The sequence below is a fragment of the Aulonocara sp. 'chitande type north' Nkhata Bay genome, linkage group LG14, assembly GCF_057382095.1.
Source record: "Aulonocara sp. 'chitande type north' Nkhata Bay isolate Kocher_YH1m ecotype deep benthic linkage group LG14, A_spYH_male_GT1.1, whole genome shotgun sequence".
Classification (NCBI taxonomy): Eukaryota; Metazoa; Chordata; class Actinopteri; order Cichliformes; family Cichlidae; genus Aulonocara; species Aulonocara sp. 'chitande type north' Nkhata Bay.
This window is the reverse complement of record NC_141357.1, coordinates 19,649,429-19,669,891: the sequence shown is the minus strand read 5'-3', so window position 1 is coordinate 19,669,891 and position 20,463 is coordinate 19,649,429. Positions and strand designations below refer to the sequence as shown.

At 38.5% G+C, this 20,463-nt stretch overlaps 1 protein-coding gene across 1 annotated transcript in view; it reads right to left on the bottom strand.

Moving 5' to 3' along the window:
- Positions 1 to 399: 399 nt before the first annotated feature.
- Positions 400 to 20,463, bottom strand: part of trappc6bl (trafficking protein particle complex subunit 6B, like) — a 33,313-nt gene continuing 13,249 nt past the window's right edge. The window contains exon 8 of the transcript XR_015124668.1: positions 400 to 2,167. The gene's annotated coding sequence lies outside the window, so the exon portion shown is untranslated. The remainder of the gene's footprint in view (positions 2,168 to 20,463) is intronic.

Below are 20,463 nucleotides of genomic sequence, written 5' to 3'. Positions count from 1 at the left end.
ACACTGAAGCAAGGTCTATCAAAGCAATTGTATGCAATACAGTCTAAAGGTAAAACCATAACTGAGATAATCGTATCCCAAGACACTTGAGCAATAGTTTCAAAAGGTCAAAACAGCCTTTCATTCTCATCATAAACACAAGCAGACTGATAGTAAAGTCAATGATACAAAAACTTGGTTCCAAAGGTATCACTCAGTATGAGCTTTATAAATCATTTTAATAGTTAACTTCAGTTCAAGGTGAAACTTCAGGGACTAAAGTTGTAAAACTAAAAGAACTTGAATTTGCTTTTATTACATGTATTAAAGAGGCTCTTTCAGTAGCCTGTTTTCAACTTCAACCAGTTTGGTAGGAACTTTGCAACCTTTGGCAATCAAATCCTTTTTGACCAAACTGTCTGGAAATAAAATGAAGTAAAATTTCTACCATCAAAATGTTCAAGGTTCAAGGTAACTTTATTTATACTCAAAGGCAAGGTAAATTTGCTTTACAGAAAAATGACAGCATTTGGCATCCCTTTAAAAAAAATAAAAATAAAAATAAAAAAAACCACACATACCTAGTAAATATATAAAGCTCACTGTGACACATATATAGTAATTGCTAGTATGCTAGTATGAGTCTCTGCATGTTTCAGTAAGTAAACTCAAGTTGAGTATGATTGTAATTTACTAATAGCTTTGAAAAAAACGGCCTCTTCCCTCCCTATCTGTCTGTCACAACATGCAGATTAAGCATTGTAGTTGAGTAATATTTCAACCTCAAGCCTTCGTCAACCATTCAGAGCGTGACGGAGTACGTTATGTAACTTCTACTTTACCAACGAGGTCACTAAACACTGCCTTGTTTTTTCCTTCTTGGAAAAGATAAAGCCCGAAGGGGTTAACGTGCATTAAAACACTTTAAAAACACTTATTTGATGTTTTTAAAGGCACTCCCCCTTATAGTTTCCAGCATTTAATCGTTGAAGCAATAATATTGAAGCAACTGAAGTTCACCAGAAACATACAGTAAAATAGCTGGTTTATCAAAATCTATATAGACAAGGTCACACATTTTGTTATCCTACTTGTATTGTTGAACAATATTTCAGTCCACTTTAATGCTATATTACTGCCCTCTACTGTTAAACATCCTGTGCTCACAGTGGTGCTGATCCTTGCACAGAAGCGTGAGGAGTCAACCTTTGTTGAATCATCGCTATGATTCACTTTCACGTGCAATTTGAAGGGGGAGACCTGAAAAGATTAAATAGATTAAAATAGTGCAATACTAGGTAGAAGTCATCTGGAACACCAAAGACTTGAAAAAGCACTGAAAAAAAGCATCTAGTAATTTCAAATGTAGTTAGTCGTATTCAGGAAGGTGCATGAGCTGCTATGTCGATGATGTGCTTTTTAAAAATCACAGCCTGACTCTTTACATAGATGAATGCTGAGCACAACTAGCTTCACATATTATTAAAAACTCATTATAATCTAAAGTTCAATACGCTGCCAATTTAAATAGCCCACAATGATTACAAGACTTTATTTACAAAGACCTAATTACATGTTTATTTCCCTCAATCATCACTGTCACTTTTCTGAAATACTAATGAGCTTTAAAAAAATTTATCCAGCTCACCAAATCCATAACAAAGAAAATAATGAAGCTCTTATGTACTTAAAGAGCACAACCAATTACTTGGTAAATTAATGTTTAAATGACAGATCCAGATGTGTGTGCCAAGAAAACAAAATATAGTATAGTTTATGAACCATGGATGTGAAATTGTAGACTAAATGTACATTCCCAGGCCTCGTGCATAGGAATTAATTTGCTCACATTGCATGTAAAATAAACATTCCTGCTTATGTTAGTTTTGGAAAATAATTCTAACAAATCCAAACTCCATAGTTTGGAATTTAGCAGGAAGGAGAACTGGAGAAATTCAGAGAAATTAAGGTGAAATAGCAGCATCCGTATGTCAGATTTGGAGGCAAAGGAAGGAGGAAATATCTTAGTAGTGACATCACAGCAGTGCAGGAAGTGTTGTCCTTTTATAGCCATCTTCTCTCTCACTGCTACATTCCTCTGCTAAAGACCTCAATCCACCCCTCCTCCTGCTCTCTACTCTTCTGTCTTCAATCCTTTGACGCAGACAGAGGGAACAGGGGGTGGAGACTGTAAGGGAAGAAGGGGGAGAGGAGTTGGTAAGGCAGAAAAATTCCCTGAACTCTCCCTTCACAGCCCTCACAGCCACTTCTCTTTTCTTTTCACTCCCCTCTTCCTCTCTCAAGTTTTACTTTCACCAGCCGGTTTGATTTAGCCCTAAAGGCATCCAACATATTCAATTTACAATTTACAGGAAGAGCATTTATTTATTCATTCTTGAATGTGTCTTGAAAATCTCACTCAACAAGGTCTCAAAGGAAAATTGACTGATTAGTGAAGTGTTATTCGAAATTTAATGCAGAAATATCTATGGATCCCTATCATTTTTTTCTAGTTTAGGAGTGGTAAAAGAAATGGTTTTTCATCCAGCAAAAATACTTGTTGTGATCCTAACCTATGAAACTTTTCTATTTCATAGAACAAGAAGTGAATCTAGATGAGTTTGTACAAAATGATCTGAAAAGCAGAAATGGCTACTTTGGGTTGTGTCACAAGAATGAAAACCCAGAATAACAACCTGGAAGGTGGCCATCTCCATGGATATGATTTATACAGAAGTTAAACAGAACTGGTCCATCAAGTCATGAACAGTGCACAAATAAACCTTGCTTACACAAATCATTTCAGCTGACTTTGACACAAGCGCGCCTTTAGATGGAAGGGTTAGGGTTATGCATTCATTTCTGATTGTCAGCATTATGTCAATTAGATGTCTTCACTAAGATATGAAAACAAGTGTGAGTGTGTGTGTCTGTGTATCGTATCAGACAAAATCTTTGTCTCAATGAGCTTGTTTGTTGTTCTTTATTTATGTATACATATACAGAGTTTTCACTTCCCATTTTTCCACATTTCTTCGTCAGTCATGTGTGCTGCTCCTGGAATGCCTTCCCCCTACCCCAGAGGACCAGCTGTCAGTTTGAGCATGATTTCAGGGCCCAGAATATGACGCACATGTGAGTAAGTGTAATAAATCTATTTTAGTTAGTTAGGTTTATATTCTTGTGTGAGAACGGTCAGCCCTTGTATAGACTCTGTAGCCTGGTCTGATCTGTTGCATCGGGGTGTTGGGCATAAGAAGAAAGTCCCTTCAGACAGTTTCACATCTGTTTGTGTTATTAAAGCAGATCTTTCACAACAGGCCAGCCCATACATATTCTCTGCACGCTTCCTGTTCATGATCACACTCAGTATGTGCTTCTCCTTTTAGACTTCACACTTCCTGTTTTTATGTTCTTTCTTATTATGGTATGAAAAGAAATTATCACTGAGTCGGTGAGTTTATTAAGGACAGATGTGTGACCTGCACATGAGGATAAAAACAGCTTTCTATGTGAAAGGCCAAATGGCTTAACACTTTAAACACTGGCTGAAAAGAGGTTTACTTTGCTTTTAGACTAGTTTATGTCACATGTGAGTGATTTGTATTTGAATTAGTATGATAATTATACATTATAGGCTAAATCAGTGTACAAAACACATTTGCTAAGTCTAGTAAGGCTAATAGTGACTTAAAAATGTCATGTATCAACCCAAACAGAGCAAAAGATGCACTTTTATCTCTAACCCAACAACAGTTCACAATAGATTCCAGTCTTTAAAGCTGGTGTACCAAATAGCAATCATCTTGAATTAAACCACAATTTTCTGACAGTCAAAAGAATAGATATAGTTTCATTTTTATTTTTGTGGGTTTTCAACTAGTAAATATAATATAGAAGTATTTCAGCTTGTGATTTTAGGTATCCTCTGTCAAATAAAGAGGAGCAGAGACACAATCAGCTCAAATAGCATAAATCTAAGTTTTTTTTATTTGATTACCCCCAACAACTTTTGTAGCTAAAGTTTGAAAATGGGTCCCATCAAGGATATCATGTTACAGTCAGTTATAAATCCTATTAGCATATATTGACATTATAAATGTTATGATGATCCTATTGTTTTACAGCTTTATAAGATGAGATCTCCTTTATTAATTCCAAAATATGGGGAATTATTTGTTACAACAAGGCTAAACACAGCAAACATGTACAGTGACACAGCTGTAGAATTTCTTTTGTCTGATCACATCTAAATAACAATTCATTTTAAATTAATGAGCTGCATGGGAATGAGGAATACATTTCAATACAGTAGATGTCTTTCTAAAAGTGCTGTAAGTTCAAAGATGTAATTCCTCCACTGTTACCTTCAGGGCCATGTGCCACCACATTGCAAAGCATTGGTAGCTGGTCTCCACCACAGTGTAGAGAAGCTGCCTAAACTCTACTCACAGACAGGCTTACATCCTCACTGTGTACAAGCCTGGTTGCTGTGTCTTCTCTGAAAAAGAAAACCTTGAGTCAAATGTGTTTGACTCCCTGATATAACTCACAAATGTGTACCTTGAAGCAGATAACTCATAGGATGAGTTATGGTGTCAGTAATTTAGAAAACCTTCATTTAGCCTGGAAAAATACTTTTTTGTGGTATATTTACCCTCCTTAAAGCTAGGACTTCTTACTATTTGTTTATTTTCAGCTCTGTAGCCAGGTTGAGAAAGAATCAGGGTTTTATTGAACCCAGCCACAAATAAAAATTTCACCATTAGAGAGAAAATCATTCAAAATCATCCCATTAGCATGCCATTATGCGCAGCAACTATAAATATTATTATTACTGTATAGACCAATGTTCAACCTTTCTTTTATCTCAAAATTTCTTAAAAGGGTAGCTGTAAAATAGCTAATTAATTATCTGCAGAGGAATGGTTTATTTGAAGCATTTCAGTCAGAATTCATCACCGTAAAGAAAGTGCACAAGTGAAGGCTAAAAAAAGATCTTTTTATGGCCTTGGACAGTCTCATCTCTATGTATTTACTGTTAAACTTCCCATGATATTTTAGTACAGAAATTAGAACAAGCCACTTTATTGTTTCCCAAGGGGGCAATTAAAAAGAAACATTGAGCATCACATGAGACACAGAATAACAAACAAACAGCACTGTGGTGCAGTGGTTTGATTCATACCTATTTAACAGAGTCCAATTTCTTCATGTAAAAGGGGAGTCTTCTTCACACACTAACATTAATCATAAAGTTTCACAAGGCTCTCTGGTGGGACCAATTCTATTTACATTATCCATACTTTCTTTAATCAGAATCAGAATACTTTATTAATCCCGAAGGAAATTAGGGCTACAGCAGGCAGCACGCTAATGGCGCATGCGCACTTACAAGGTCTGGGATACATTTTCATTGCTATGCAGATGATGCCCAGCTTTATTTATCCATGAAGCTAGATGACATACACCAACTAATTACCAATTATGAAAAGACATAAAGACATGGAAGACTACTAAATTTCTATTTCTATATTCAGATAAAACTGAGGTGACTGGCCCAAAAAATCTTAGAAATGTGGTGTAACAAGATACTTACTCAGGGTAGCATTATCTTGGCAACCAGGAACACTGTGAGTCCTTTTTGACCACGATATCTCACTCAGTGTGCATATTACACAAATATGTAGAACTGCTTTTTTGAATATCTCTAAAATTAGAAACATCCCGTTTCAAAGTAATGTTTGTGATCTCAAACTAGTTCGTGTTTTTATTACTTCTAGGTCGACTATTGTAATTAATTATCAGGTTGTTCTAAAAACTCCCTGAAATCCCTTCAGTTGATTCAGAATGCTACAGCAAGAATACTGACAGGGACCAGAGAGAGAGACCATATTTTTATCATATTAACGTCTCTTTAAGACAGAAACCCTCTACTTGCAATCCTACTTTGAACCCTCCCTTTGTTACACTGCAATAGGCCTAGCTGGGGTTTCCCATGGTGCACTTCCTCATTCACCTCTTTTCACACTTTCTGTGTATTCATATGCCACTTTTTTTAGTCATTAGCTATTATTACACTCTGGCTCTCTTACACAGTCTGTCTTTTTTTTTTTTTTACTGTCTCCCCCCTCTAACTCATTTGATTGTAGGAGTCTTTTCTCTACTGTAGGGCCTTTATTTGTAAGACCCTTGAGGCAACTCTTGTAATGATTTGACAATATATAAATACAACTGAACTGAAATGAATTGTGTATTGTAATTCATTATTATCAGGATGTTAAAAAAAACCTCTCTGAAAAGCCTTCAGTTCATTGAGAATGATACAGCAACTATACTGACGGGCACTAGAAAGAGGTTCCTTTTTAAGAACACAGTTATGTGTCATTTTTAAGAGGTTTCTTCCTCCTAAAAAGGACAAAAGACATATCCAAAGAAACAGATTCGCAAATTCAATTGTCCAGCCAGTTTTCTTTAGTGCTGCTGTAGCATGAGTTGTGCAGAGGGTGGTATTCATGTGGCTTTATGTACAATAAATAAAAGGTTGCTCAATGACATTTTTTCCACCACAGCTTCAGATGCCCTTCTTCACATGCCCCACCCCCCACCCCCTCAACTCACCACAGCCAAGTACACTGCACTTACAACAACATTTTGACATTTAGTCAATACTATACTTCAGAAGTCTTTTTTGTAAATAACTATTTTTAGTTCCATTTATAAATAGTCAAAGATTTAGCACCACCCTCTTTGGTGAGGGGTGAGGGAAGACTTTTGCTCCATCACGCATAGTTAGAAAAGAAATGTTTAAAATTAAATTCAGTTTGTCAGGTGGTGTTAGGTGTTTCCAAGTGTCTGCCAGATGGCCAAACAAAATACCTTTTGCTAACATGTTCACCATACTAACTGCACAGAATCATGATGACATGATGATGATTTTGTACAGTCATAATGACTTATTGTGGCTGTTCATTTTTTAGTCTGTTTTCTCAGAATGCTGTCTTCAGCAGGCTGAAGAATTTTCATTCATTAGTGCTGAAGCAAAGGATCCAAATAAAGTATTGTTCATATCACAATTCTACCACTTTGTAACAACAAACAGCAATAAAAGAGGGGTTTGTGCGTTTGACTCGATGGGGTTAGAAAAATAAAACTATAAAAAGAAGATAATGAATGAATGCATGAATCAAATAATGTGACTTTTTAAAGGATTTGTTTAAAATTAAAACGCAGGTCTCATTTACCGGCATTACAGAAATATATAAAATATTCTCGTTTAAAATAATAATAATAGTAGTAATAACAACCTCAAAATGTAAACTCATTTCTAAGTAGTATTCTCATTTTTCACTTACAAAACATTGTGATTTACATCCTGACCCTTAAAGCCACGATGCTGAGGTAGTAGCATTAAAGGTCAGCTGCTTCTTGTGAGTGGCCGTGTTATTTTAGGTCGTATGTTTTAGTTTTAAGCTAAAATCAGCAGTGGTCTTTGTGGATGCAGAGCCAATTCATGACACAGCGCACACATTACAGCCAGGAGGACAATAGGCCTCTTTATGAGGAAGCACTTGCACACGTACGCACATATACATATACACACTGCTATGTTTAAACAGGTGGGCAGAAAATTGAGTGGTTAGCTAGGTGGGTGTGTGCGTGTATGTGCGTGCACGTGTGTGTGTTTCCCTGGGTGTTAGCTGTGTGTGAGGAGTTTGGTTATTAAAAGGAAAGGAATGGATATTGCATATGTGTGTTTAGGCTTGGCTGGCCTCCTAGGAATACATACCATGGTGACACTAGCAGTGCCGAGACCAGCAGAATTCCTTCTTATAAAAATAAGCATCATGGAAAAAGAGAAGAGAGAAAAGGAGGAAGAAAAAAGACAGGAAAGAAACAAAAGAAATGAATAGTGTGCATAATGGACATCTATGCAAGAAAACCACAAAAGGATGAGTGTTATGAGTGTCTGACCCAAGTGTTCTCATTTTGACCTAAGCTTGGACTGTCAGTCATAAGATTGCCACAATTTGATTCATATATAGCTAAAGGGGATTTATTATGCTTTTCCTGATTTTCTGTTATGTACACGTTGCTGCAGTGGTTAATGTTTATATTAAACATAGCAAAGGAGTCATATTCTTATAACCCAAAAGCACAGGCTTCAGACTGCTTTAGACTGTTTTCTCATTTTGGCTCTGTATGATGTCACTGAGAGTTGATAGCCTTCATATGGTCATCTCAGACACAACAGCACCACCCAGAAGTTGCATAAACCTTGTGTTAATAAGAGGCAGTTAACAAGAAAATTATCAGGTAAAAGTGCACCAAGACCCGGCATAAAATAAAAGGAGGATTAGTTTGAACTGTGACTTATGCAAAGTAAAGTCCAATAATAAAAATTATACACAACTGTGTTCTTCTTCATTACAGTTCATCAGCCCAATAATAATTATGTCTTGTGTTGAAAAACAAAAATTAGCACCTCTTTGTCTCACAATTACTGCTTTCAGGTGTACAGATTAGAGTTCTCCTCACAGCCTCCTCCCATCCTACGGTTAAAAAAATTACAGACTTGATGCAGCAAAAAAATGCCGGTACGGGAGTGGACCAAGTCTTGTTTTTAACTGCTACTGTTCAAATTGGGAAGTAGGCACAAGTTACATGCAGACATACAGATGGAGTTAAACTTTAGGGAAGTGACTAATTTCATGAGGTATGTTTAATTTGGTGACGGCTGTCAAAAAGAGGAAGCAGGAGACTAGATGACGCTTTGCGTCAAGTGCTTAGCTAGCAGTGCAAATACATGCTAACTGGCTCTGGTCAGTAACAGAAAACAATGTTCTTTCTCAATAGTTCTTCCAGAAGATGCAGTGACATCCTAATGTCTCTACCACAGCACACCCAGCACACACATATACTAGTCACCTTGAGCTGATGTATCCATGATTACTATTTTTATGTAATGCTGAGATGCAACTTTTAGGTGCAAATAGAAAAGAAACAGCAGCCTTTTGAAAAGGCTTCCATTGTGTTTCAGTGTTTTAGTGACCCATTCATAGACTGTGAATAAAAGCTGGTTAACATACCTAATATAATATCACTCATTTGTTTGTGGAGTCTAATTTTTAAGCTTCAGACTTTATGTGGTTTTGATGAGAAACCAAGAGCACTGCGTACTCATATGGTGGGGACCTGTCAATCACAAGTTAGCCACGCTCACACTGTGTCTTAATTATCTATTTTACTGTTAATGGGACCATAGTTTATAAAGTGAATATCGTGCAGAATTCAATATCACGTAACACTAACAACTGAGATCACAAACAGGATAATGTTTACCAAAGCTGAGTCCGCACAGGAAGTCATTTCCCATCGCTCATCACTTTGAAGTTGACTTTTGGTCTCTTGTGGACATTCCAGGCTTCAGTTGCCTAGGTAACCCTGTAATGTATTTACCGCTAGCTCATATGTCAGTCAGTATTCTGCGCTGCTCACTGGCAGTCATTTCAGTGACTTCATATTGGGTCCTGTCTGCAGTTATTTCAACTGTATTTATTTGAACTTGCATGTGATTCTCTTGTTTTGGTCACCACATTGCTGCAAAATGCTTCCTGTGTGGACACGGCTTTGAAGACAGAAAGTAAGTGAGAAGCAGGGTCATTTTCTCATAGGCTTTGTGGCCCCTTGTTGGCTATTAGAGAAAATGCAGGTCTATGGCACTGTACTTAACTTTTAAGACCGAGAATCTGTGCCCATCTTTCATGTAAAGTCTGAGGGTTCTACCAAAGACCTTTGACCCCACCTTGTATTGCGGGTGGGGTCAGGTTTTGTTGGTTCCAAAACTTAAATGCAAAGAGGAGACAAAACCAATGCTAATTGCAAGTGTGGATGATTATTTTGCTTATACGTGAGAATGTAATGTAAACTTGCAACACATAATCAATATTAAATACTTTAGGAAACCAGCAAGAAAACCATCACACAGAAACAGCTCAAGGCTACCCATACAACAACAATTGAATTGCAGTTGTAAATTATATCAAGTGCTCCATTACTCCATCTTTGAGAGAATACAAGCTATATAAAAATTCTCGATCAAAGACAGATATATAATCTCTAATCTCTAGTGCCTTGATTATACTCTGTTGCAGACACAAATACAGATAGCTGAAGACCCAACCAACGAGTGCTTGTACCTGTTATACATTTCTGAAGTCTGCTTGAAGTTCACCACCTGGGACACACGCGTAGTTGGTGGACTGCAATGTGAATTCTCCACAAATGGTCTAGACCTTCTCTCACAGTAGCTGATAATGAAATTTATCTCAATCAAATCCTAGCAGACCCGAGCAAACTCATAGATGTGGAAAATACAAACAAGGCTTAAGATGAGGCCATTACAATTATCTCTGAACTAATAAAGATTAATAATTTTTTGAATAACGAATATGAAAATGTGTGATCAGTGAATCATAATACAAGTATTTGCTTTATTAATCCAGGTAAGACTATGAAAACATTTTATTCTGTACAGCAACTACATGTGAATACATATAAGATGCTAAAAATGCTTTCAGCAATACACTGAAACATCCTGAAACAACAAGTAACATCATCTGTATGATTCAAAGACATATTAAAAGACTTGCTGTCTGGTACAAAACATGGAAACTACAGGGGGAAGTTATGACAGGAAACAGTGTGGTAGACACTCTTCTCATCACGAAAAAACACATACAAGGATTATACATGCAGACATGCAGTTACAGCTCAACTCTTATAGCAATAAGAAGTAGATGGACAGGACAAGGAAGTGGAAGTAAAAGAAAATAACACCTGAATGCATGCAGGTGCATTCAGAAAGGACTGTATTTCTACCAAATTTACGATATACCAACCTATAAATAAATGTTAAAAAAAAAAAAGGTGAACGACATCATCTGGTATGTGGCTTGAGATCCATCAATATGCCTCTGATCAAATACGCTCATCAATATTATGAGCCGTTGCCTGGATACAGTTGGACGGGAACACGTGTGAGAATATACAGACGAGTATTCATCATCTTTTGGCACACTTTTAGGTGCACAGAAGAAGAAGGAGAAGGCTTACAATATATTCACATCAACCTCCCACAGCTGACGTGAATAAGAGACTGGAATGCAACGGGAGTAAAAAACACTGCTGAATTGCTCTGAGGGAGTAATAAATACACATTCTAACAGAAGACCTGCTGCCCCACTTCTGTCTACATTGGGTCAAACACTGGAAAGCACACACAACTATGTGTAAACACACAAAGTTAGCCTTATGACGATAATGCTATTTAGATGTAACATAAAGTTTTGAATTGTATAGTGCTGTGGCCCATTTTCAAACTCTATTTCCAGTAGTCAGTTCTGTTCAACTCTGATTAGCAAAAATTTGCACACCACACATACCAATCTTTTTACTTACCCTAAAAGGGCATTCTTGGTGCCTGTATCAGGCCATGTCTGAAACTGAAACAAATAGCAAGTAAAACCAAAAGAAAGCCACTGTTGTATGGTTTTAATGAAAGTTTATGTTGAATGGAGGGGGCATTTTAACCTGGAAAAAACTCCGGCCATGACCTCTGCTAAGCCGATGTAACAGGAATGAACACTGTTTCCCCACAGCACGTCAAACCCTGAACATTCCCGTTGTCTTCTGGTGGCCACAAGAACTCCAGTATTGATGACATGGGTTTATTTTTCACCCGTCTTTACCAGTCCTGACACAAAACCAGTAAACCAAAGAGCAAGGGAATTTTGCAAACAAGAACGCCTCACATTGCAGGCTAGCAACAGAGTGGTGTTTTTATCTGTCCTCCTCTTTAAACAGCTTCAATAAATAAAAACTTCTCACCACTTATGACGCTCGTTCTAGGCTTGGCTGTGCTTCATTGCCCAAACACCTGACATCAATCTGTACTTGTTTTACGTTAGTGGTCTTCTTCCTGTCTGGCAGCTGCGTGGTGTTTTGCATACAACAAAATCCCTTTCTAAGGTTTTAGCTAAAGTACATTGTTCAGAAAAGGCTACTTTACACAAGTATTTTTCCACTAAGGCCTACATTAGGATTTGAGCAGCAAACTTTTCAAGTTACATTTGTTAGTCTTTTATCATTAATGTTAAGGCACTATATTTTTTTTTATGCAGGTGAATTTTAAAAATAGACAAAACTCTGTGAAATTACCTATGGTAAAACTTTCATGAGAAGATCTCTCTTTGCTGCTTTCTATTTATGTTTTTCTCACCTTTGTCTGTCCTTTCCGCCTCCCACGCCTTCCTCTCTGTGTGTCGAGCACACAATGTTCATGTTAGTTTGACTTTTTTTTGTCTCATCAAAATGGCTTTCTTACACTAAGATCTGATGAAAGTCAGTAGATTTGGAGCTTTAGATGCTGCGCTCAGGGGGCTCAGGACGCATCTTTGATGACATTGCTTGTACAGTACTGTGCAAAAGTCTTCAGCCACCCTTAATTTATTCTTTTCTTTGGCATGGGTGCATGGATTTATTGAAACACATTCAAACATAAAGGGTGGGCCATTTATATGGATACACCATATTAAAATGGGAATGGTTGGTGATATTAAAGTCCTGTTTGTGCCACATTAGTATATGTGAGGGGGCAAACTCCTCATGATGGGTGGTGACCATGGTGGGCATTTAGAAATCGGCCATCTTGGATACAACTTTGTTTTTTCAATAAGAAGAGGGCCATGTGACACATCAAACTTATTGGTAATGTCACAAGAAAAACAATGGTGTGCTTGGTTTCAGCGTAATTTGATTCTTTCATGAGTTATTTACAAGTTTCTCTTTGTTCACAGCCATTGACATGTCGAAGAGGTTAACACGTGAGGAGCGGATCGAAATCATGTTGATATCTGGTAAATGCAGTAACTGGGTCATTGCAGCAGATTTCAATGCAAGACACCCTATGAGACAACCCATCTCCCATGGTACAGTTAGCAAACTGCTTGCTAAGTTTCGTGAAACTGGTTCAGTGTTGGATTTGCCTAAATGTGGACGCAAGAAAACTGTCACTGATTAAGAAACATCAGTGGCTGTCCTAGCTTCATTCAGCAAGCGCCCACAGCGTAGCACTCGCCGCATGTCGCTGGAGAGTGGCATTAGTCGAACATCCCTTCGGCGGATATTAGCTACTCACAAATGGCACCCTTACAAACTCCAGCTACTGCAGCATCTCAACGAGGAGGCCCACAAGGTCTCCCGATCTGACCCCCTTAGACTTTTATCTTTGGGGTCATCTGAAGGCAATTGTCTATGGTGTGAAGATACGAGATGTGCAGCACCTGAAACTACGGATACTGGATGCCTGTGCTGGCATTTCTCCTACGGTGTTGCTATCAGTGTGTGAAGAGTGGGAGAAGAGGGTTGCATTGACAATCCAACACAATGGGCAGCACATTGAACACATTTTATAAGTGGTCAGAAACTTGTAAATAACTCATGAAAGAATCAAATTACGTTGAAACCAAGCACACCATTGTTTTTCTTGTGACATTAGCAATAAGTTTGATGTGTCACATGGCCCTCTTCCTATTGAAAAAACAAAAGTTGATGGCCGATTTCTAAATGGCCACCATGGTCACCACCCATCTTGAGGAGTTTGCCCCCTCACATATACGAATGTGGCACAAACAGGACTTTAATATCCCCAACCATTCCCATGTTATTACGGTGTATCCATATAAATGGCCCACCCTGTAGATAGAGATACGGCAGGAATACAGTTTGTACAAATTCAATATTTTCACTATCTTTTTTCTTCAACACAGCCTGAACTCTCTTAGGCAGCTTTCTTGTAATTTCTTTAAGTCTTCAGGAATAGTTCTCCACGCTTCTTGAAGGACACTTAAAGCTCGTCTTTGGATGTTGAGGGCCTTATCTTCTGTTCTCTGTCACACACACTGCTTCAATAATGTTGAGGTCCAGACTCTAGGGAGGCCAATCGATGACCAATGCTGTTCAATACTGTGTGTTTTTCTATCCAGGTATGCTTTTCCTGCATTGGCAGTGTGCTTGGGATCTTTGTCAAGCTGAAAAATTAAGCTGTTGCCATTCAGACTCTTTGACTCAGTACTGCATTCTGAATCAAACTCTGACAGTACGTTTCTGCATTTATAATTCCATCAATTTTGATCGTCAACACCAGTCGCTGCAATGCAGTCCCAAACAATGACAAAGCCTTGACTGTTTTTTATAGATGACTGTAGACACTTCCCAATGTACCCTTTTCTAAATTACTCTGTGCGTATTAACAACAATTTGAACCAAAAATTTCTGATTCTGAATCATTAATCTGTAAGACCTGTTGCCAAAGACTTTCAATCCAGTTCTTGTGTCATTTAACATACCCCAGTCTCTTCTTCATGCTTGGCTATTGCTCAAGACCATTGTGGGGGAAAAAAACTAAACAAGAAACCCTGGCTCCTTGGAGGCAAAATATTATAAGAAATGAGAAGCTGCTCAAGACTGCTTCCTGAATGGACCCATATTTTAACTCACTGCTGTTCCTTCTGGTTACACATTAGACCGACAAATACACAGAGTGATAAACCACCCCTCTGTTATCGAAACAAAGATTTAGCTGTTTGTTTTGCTTTGGGTTCATAGGGGCTGTGTAACATGCACACACACATGCACACACACCCATACACACATTGATGTCTGGAGGGTTTCCAGGTACAAGTTCCCCTTTCTGTCAGTCTCTGTGTGAACTCAGCAGCCTTAGTTTCCTGCTATGGCCTTTTCATTGTGTTTATCAGAAAACTGCGTGTTTGAGTCATTGAAATAGTATATGCAGACTTTTAAACAAGTATTATATAAGGAATAACATCTGCCAGCTTATGGATTGTACATGAGTCATGTTCTATACTCTATATCGAAACTGATTTAGCCAAAGTAATCTAATGCACTCAGTTTGCAGTCCACCAACACCAACTTGGAAATAGTGCAACATCTCCCCCTTCTGGTGAAATAGCAGAAGAAGCTGCATAAACAAATTCTAACCCTGTTGCGAAATATAAGATTCCACAACTTTTTCATTCATGTTACTGGAACAATCTGTCACAAGGGCATAGCTTAACCTACGAACTTTCATCATTTGTTTCTTTTCTGGCAAATAAATCATATAAAACAAAGCTACACTATTGTATGGAGTCTTTACGGATCACATTAGAGTACAGGTGTAATCTTGAGATTATAATAATTAAAAAGATTTTTTGAGACCTTTTGTATTATCATCCCATATAATCAGTCTGATTTAATGTGCGAGTATTGAGGGTAATATCAGTTATCAGTCTGGTATAACTGGTATGCAGTTATTCTTTACTTCTGCAGCCGTCAGCAAACACCAGCAAGCTTATGGTAGGTAAATATCAAATTGCCCTCCTGTCTCTGCAACTTTCCAAACAATGGGATCATCACACAAGTTTACAGATTCTACATGTAATAGGGCGCACAGCTAATGCTACTAAGGTGATAGTAAAATCAATTCATGTTAAGTTACTTTGGAATGAGTGAGACTAAGTGTGCAACAGATCACCACAGATACCTCTGTCTTGCTATTTCATACAACTTGAATATTATTAATTAACACAGCATTTTAGATCTCATTCTAAAGACAACCAACACAGATCAAAAGGCAAAAACAGGAATAATAATAAATAACAATAAAACTGTAAGAACAAATGAAAACTATAATGAGACAGGAGGTATAGTGCAGCTACAGTACTGCGGTTAAAAACATTAACATGAGTCAGATCTGACATGTAATATTGTATTGTGGTTATAAAAGTTCCTTTGCCTGGAACTAGTAAATCCCAATGCACTGAAAAGTGCACCAGTTAAAGGGCAAAGATTGTGACATCACTGTTTGCAGACCTCTGTCACATGATATGCCTCAGTTTGTATGCTAGTGGTACTGCTTGTGTACATACAAATACAAACACAGCTGACTAATTTTCCTTCCTACTTTCCCTGAAAACAAAGAAGTTCAAAGAACTTGCATCTGAACTCTCCACCCTCACTCATTGTTTGTGCAGACATGTGTGCTGTTATCTTGTTACTAAACTTTCTCCATCCTTCTTCTCTTGCTTCCTAACTCTTGCTTCCTAATTGTATGCACATGAGTGAATTCCAGCGGATGGGAGAGGTAGAGAGGGAGGGTGTGATGTCAGAGGTCAAAGTTTAGATTCTGACCTTTGACCTCTTAGTAGAACCCAACTGTGTGGTAATTCTGTGTGTGTGTGTGTGTGTGTGTGTGTGTGTGTGTGTGTGTGTGTGTGTGTGTGTGTGTGTGTGCGCAAACCAAAAGGCTCTCTCTAATCACAATCACAAATGCACACACACAAACACGCGCACACAAGCAAGTGATGCAGGGGGTTACATTGTGAAAATGGGAGGGTGGCGAGGTGGGGTGGGGGTGAAAAAGGGGGAGAAAAATGGGAGCAGATGTTCATCAGGTCTACAAACCCCTCCTCCCTTCCCTTTATTTTTTTCCACTAGTAGTTGTAGCCTCTTATCTGAAGGAGGCTGTGTGGGGCTGTGGAGGAATGACTTCACTTAATCATGAGTTTTTCAATAGGCTGAGTGTGCGAGTGTGTAGAGGTTGTAGGAGCACACACAAGCACAAAAGTGCATGCGCACAGACGTCAGTGTAATGCAGTTGTTTTAATCAGGAAATCCACTCACATCCAATGGTGATGTTGTAATTATGGATTAGTCAGCTCTACTATCTACCTCCTACTCAACCTTCCATTCAGTTCTTATAACCCGCAGACAGCTCTTAGACGTCCTTCCCACTCACTGAAAACCAATATTGTTTGATCATCAAGGGGTTTGTTAAATATATCAGAAAACATGAATTGTTTTTACATCATTTCCCTGGAAACATCTTATTAGACTTGGCGTGCAGTATAGCCTAAAGTCAAATATCTCAGGCAATACAACCTCTGGAAACCTGTTCTAATATCTAGTAGATGTTGAATAATCACAAGCTTTCATGATGACTAATTACTCCAGTGCTGAAAGATTACGTGACCAAGCAACAGAATGCATCCTGTGGCACATTTTTATGCACCTGGTGGAATAATCCCAAATCTCTGGATGAACCTCGCTGCAGATCCAGCCTCGACAAAACAATCTCCACTTTCCATCCTTTATTGCCTTCTCTCTCTCTCATTTCCCCTGTTTCTTCTAAATAACCCCAATCCTGCCCCTTCATCGTCTCCTCTCCCCCCTCTTGCATCCATCTCTTTCCCCCTACCCAGCCCTTCTATCCCACACATTCACCTTGCTCTGTTATTTCCACACTGTGTGTGTGTGCATGGCTGTAGTCACAGAGGGCAGGCCATTAGTTTGTTAGTTGGTTCTGCAGCTCATTGAGCTCATTGTGCTCCAAAGGCCCTCCAGCCCAGCTGGACTCAACAAGAAGCAAGAACTCCCTTTCAAATCTCTCACCTCCTTTCTCCTCCCCTCCCCCTCTCCTTTAACCCCCACTGCCAGTAATCCCCAACTCAGCCCAAAGATTTAGTTTCTTCACAGAAGTAAACTGAACTTGCTAACCAAATAGCCAGCTTATAGCATTTGTTTGCCAAATTAACAAATTACCTCAAGGAACTTGTGTTGCTGACATCGTGCTAATGGTTTGTTGTTTACAGTGTCAGAGGAGGTAAAAACACACACACAGTGCCCACCTCTTAAGATGTAGAACTAATTAGAGCAACTTCTAATGTCACTTTCTGTTGAAGACACACAGCTGCATTAGCACTGGTTTTGTTTTATCCCGGGACAATACACATTATAATCATTGTGCATCTAAAAGTTCATTTTCATGCCCTTACTGTGCATCTTATAAATTTAAAGCATCACAGCAAGTTGCGGTAAATTTATAGTGTAGCAGTTTACACATTCGCCTAGGAAGCAAAAGATCCCTGGACCGCTTGGAGGTTGAATCAGCAAGGCCATCCAGTGTAAACAATTGCCAAATCAAATGTGTGAGTGGTGCTTCCTTAAGAAGGAGTCACCACTCATATATTTGATTTGCCAAATTTAGTAGCCCAAATTAAAAAATATTGTTAATGTGTTAAAGGATTTTAGTTCATGCGATGACAAAGTGCACCGAGACAATAGCGGCAGGAGACAATATTTGGCAATGGTAGCAGTCTGGTGGTTATGACAGTGTTGCCAAATCGACCTATAGGATCTGCTTGGCCATGAAAGCCCATGGCATGAAGTTCCCCGGCTCAGTTTTTATGCTGACGTTAACTCCAGAGGAAGTTTGGCACTCTGTAGTTACTGAATAAGCAAAGCATTGGTGGCTTTTACACCATGTTCTGTAACTTTACATGGTCTGCACTCTGCTGTGGTTCAAACACACTTTGGAATAACCAGTTAAAGATGATGGACGAATATCTATGGGTGAAGAAATTTCATTAACTGACTACTTGCAGTGCTGGCACCCTGTTACAGTATTACACTCAGATTTATTGAACTCTGTATAATAACCAATTCTTTCCCTATGGCAATGGCACTGAAAACACCTGAATGCAAAGATTAAGAGGTATGGACCAATACTCTTGTCCATGTATGTTTGGACATTACTTCTAAAATATCTGCTAATAAAGCATCACAACAAAAGCAGGGACATAACTCAGAATTACACCGAATCACAAAACTAGAAATCGCTATGAATTTGCCAAAAATTGCAAAGCGATCTACAACTTTTGAAGGGTGAAAGACATACATATTACTTACAATGTGGTACGTGAGATTTAAGAATCTGTGTGGGCACACACACAGTTTATTATCATACTGTTTAATAGCAATTATGTGCAAAAGCAGCCAATTCATTTGCTTTCTACGGGAAAGGAAAAGTCACAAATAATGTGCAGTTTATTACTTATGTTGAGTAAACCCCCAACCTTCAGACTGTAGAGTGGGCCTGTACCATTACAGCTCACTGGGGGTGGAATAGATTGAAATCCTCTGTCAAACACACACAAACACGTTCGCACACAAAAAACACACACTTAATGGTGACCACTTGGCTGGAGCAAAACAAAGCTTTTCGGCAGGCTTTGTTCTCAGCTGAACTCATCTTTCAAAAGGGACTCAGAGCTACAACTTGGACTCAAGAACTTCTGAGGCAGACTGAGTCATTTTTGTCAACCTTTTAGGATGTTCCTCTGGTCCTGCAGGGATTTCATGTGGGCTGGATATCATTGGGTTGTTAATACCACTTGTTTAAACTTACAAATGAACTCAAGAATTTTCACTGATGCCACAAATGAACCTATTCTAAGGTAAACTTAAAAGTCCTAATCAGAATCAGTTGCAGAAGAAACTGAAAGCAGCTCACTAAGGTTGCAGCCAACAGTTTGCTTGCTTATGAATGCAGTCAAAATTGGTACGAGGTGTGACAGCCGAAGTCCTGGCAGATGTGTTTGTGCTTGCGTGTTCTTGATGTTTTGTCTTTGTGAGGACTGACTTGTCTTACTGTTGACAGAAGGGCTTGAATTTATGATTGTAGTGTCTAAGGTAAGGTTTAGACTCCCTGTCTTTGTAAAGGTAAAGGGACTAAACCTGTTGTTTTGTGTGTGTGTGTGTGTGTGTGTGTGTGTGTGTGTGTGTGTGTGTGTGTGTGTGTGTGTGTGTGTGTGTGTGTGTGTGTGTGCGAGAGAGTGGGACTAATCATCTCAAGGCTCTGCTCTGCAGTGGAATTTTTCACACATCTGTCTTCACCTTTGAAATCAACGCCTTCGTTCCTTCTTGTCTGTGTCATAGGGTTAGGCTGTCTCCACTTTTCTCCTTATCCACATTTAGTGCCTCAGTTTTCTGTTTCTTTGTTTTGTCTTTGAAATGGCCTTTTCTAGTTATGAGTCAGAAGCAGCACATCTGCAAAAGAAACCATCTGCCTGCATTTTCATTTCCTACTATGCATCAACTGAAAACAAGTATTTCAAGAGAACGGTGTAACAGTTGTCTGATCAAAGTAAACTCAAAAGGCCAGCCCTTGTGTACCAATGAACTAGAGATGTCATAAAACCACATATTCACTATAAGGAAAATACAGTGTTAGCAAATTAGTAAATTACTAACATTTGAAAAAAAAATGTACAAAAAAGACTTTCCACAATTAACAGATTTAATTATTAAACCAATTAAATATTAACATTTGTTTTTTGTAGGATAGCCTATCTATTTACAGCTTTCTAAGCTTGTGGTCATGCCCGGATCATCAAGCTACAGCTTTCCTACTATTTCTTAAATTCTTTTTTTATTTTCTTTTTGGTTGGACCCCCAGTTGTAAATATCCTCAGAATGCCCATTCATTGTGGTGATAACCCCAGACTGTCTGCTGAAATGAACAAGAGGGATAGTGAAAGACAGAGGTACATGGAGAAGAGAAGAGAAGAGAAGAGAAGAGAA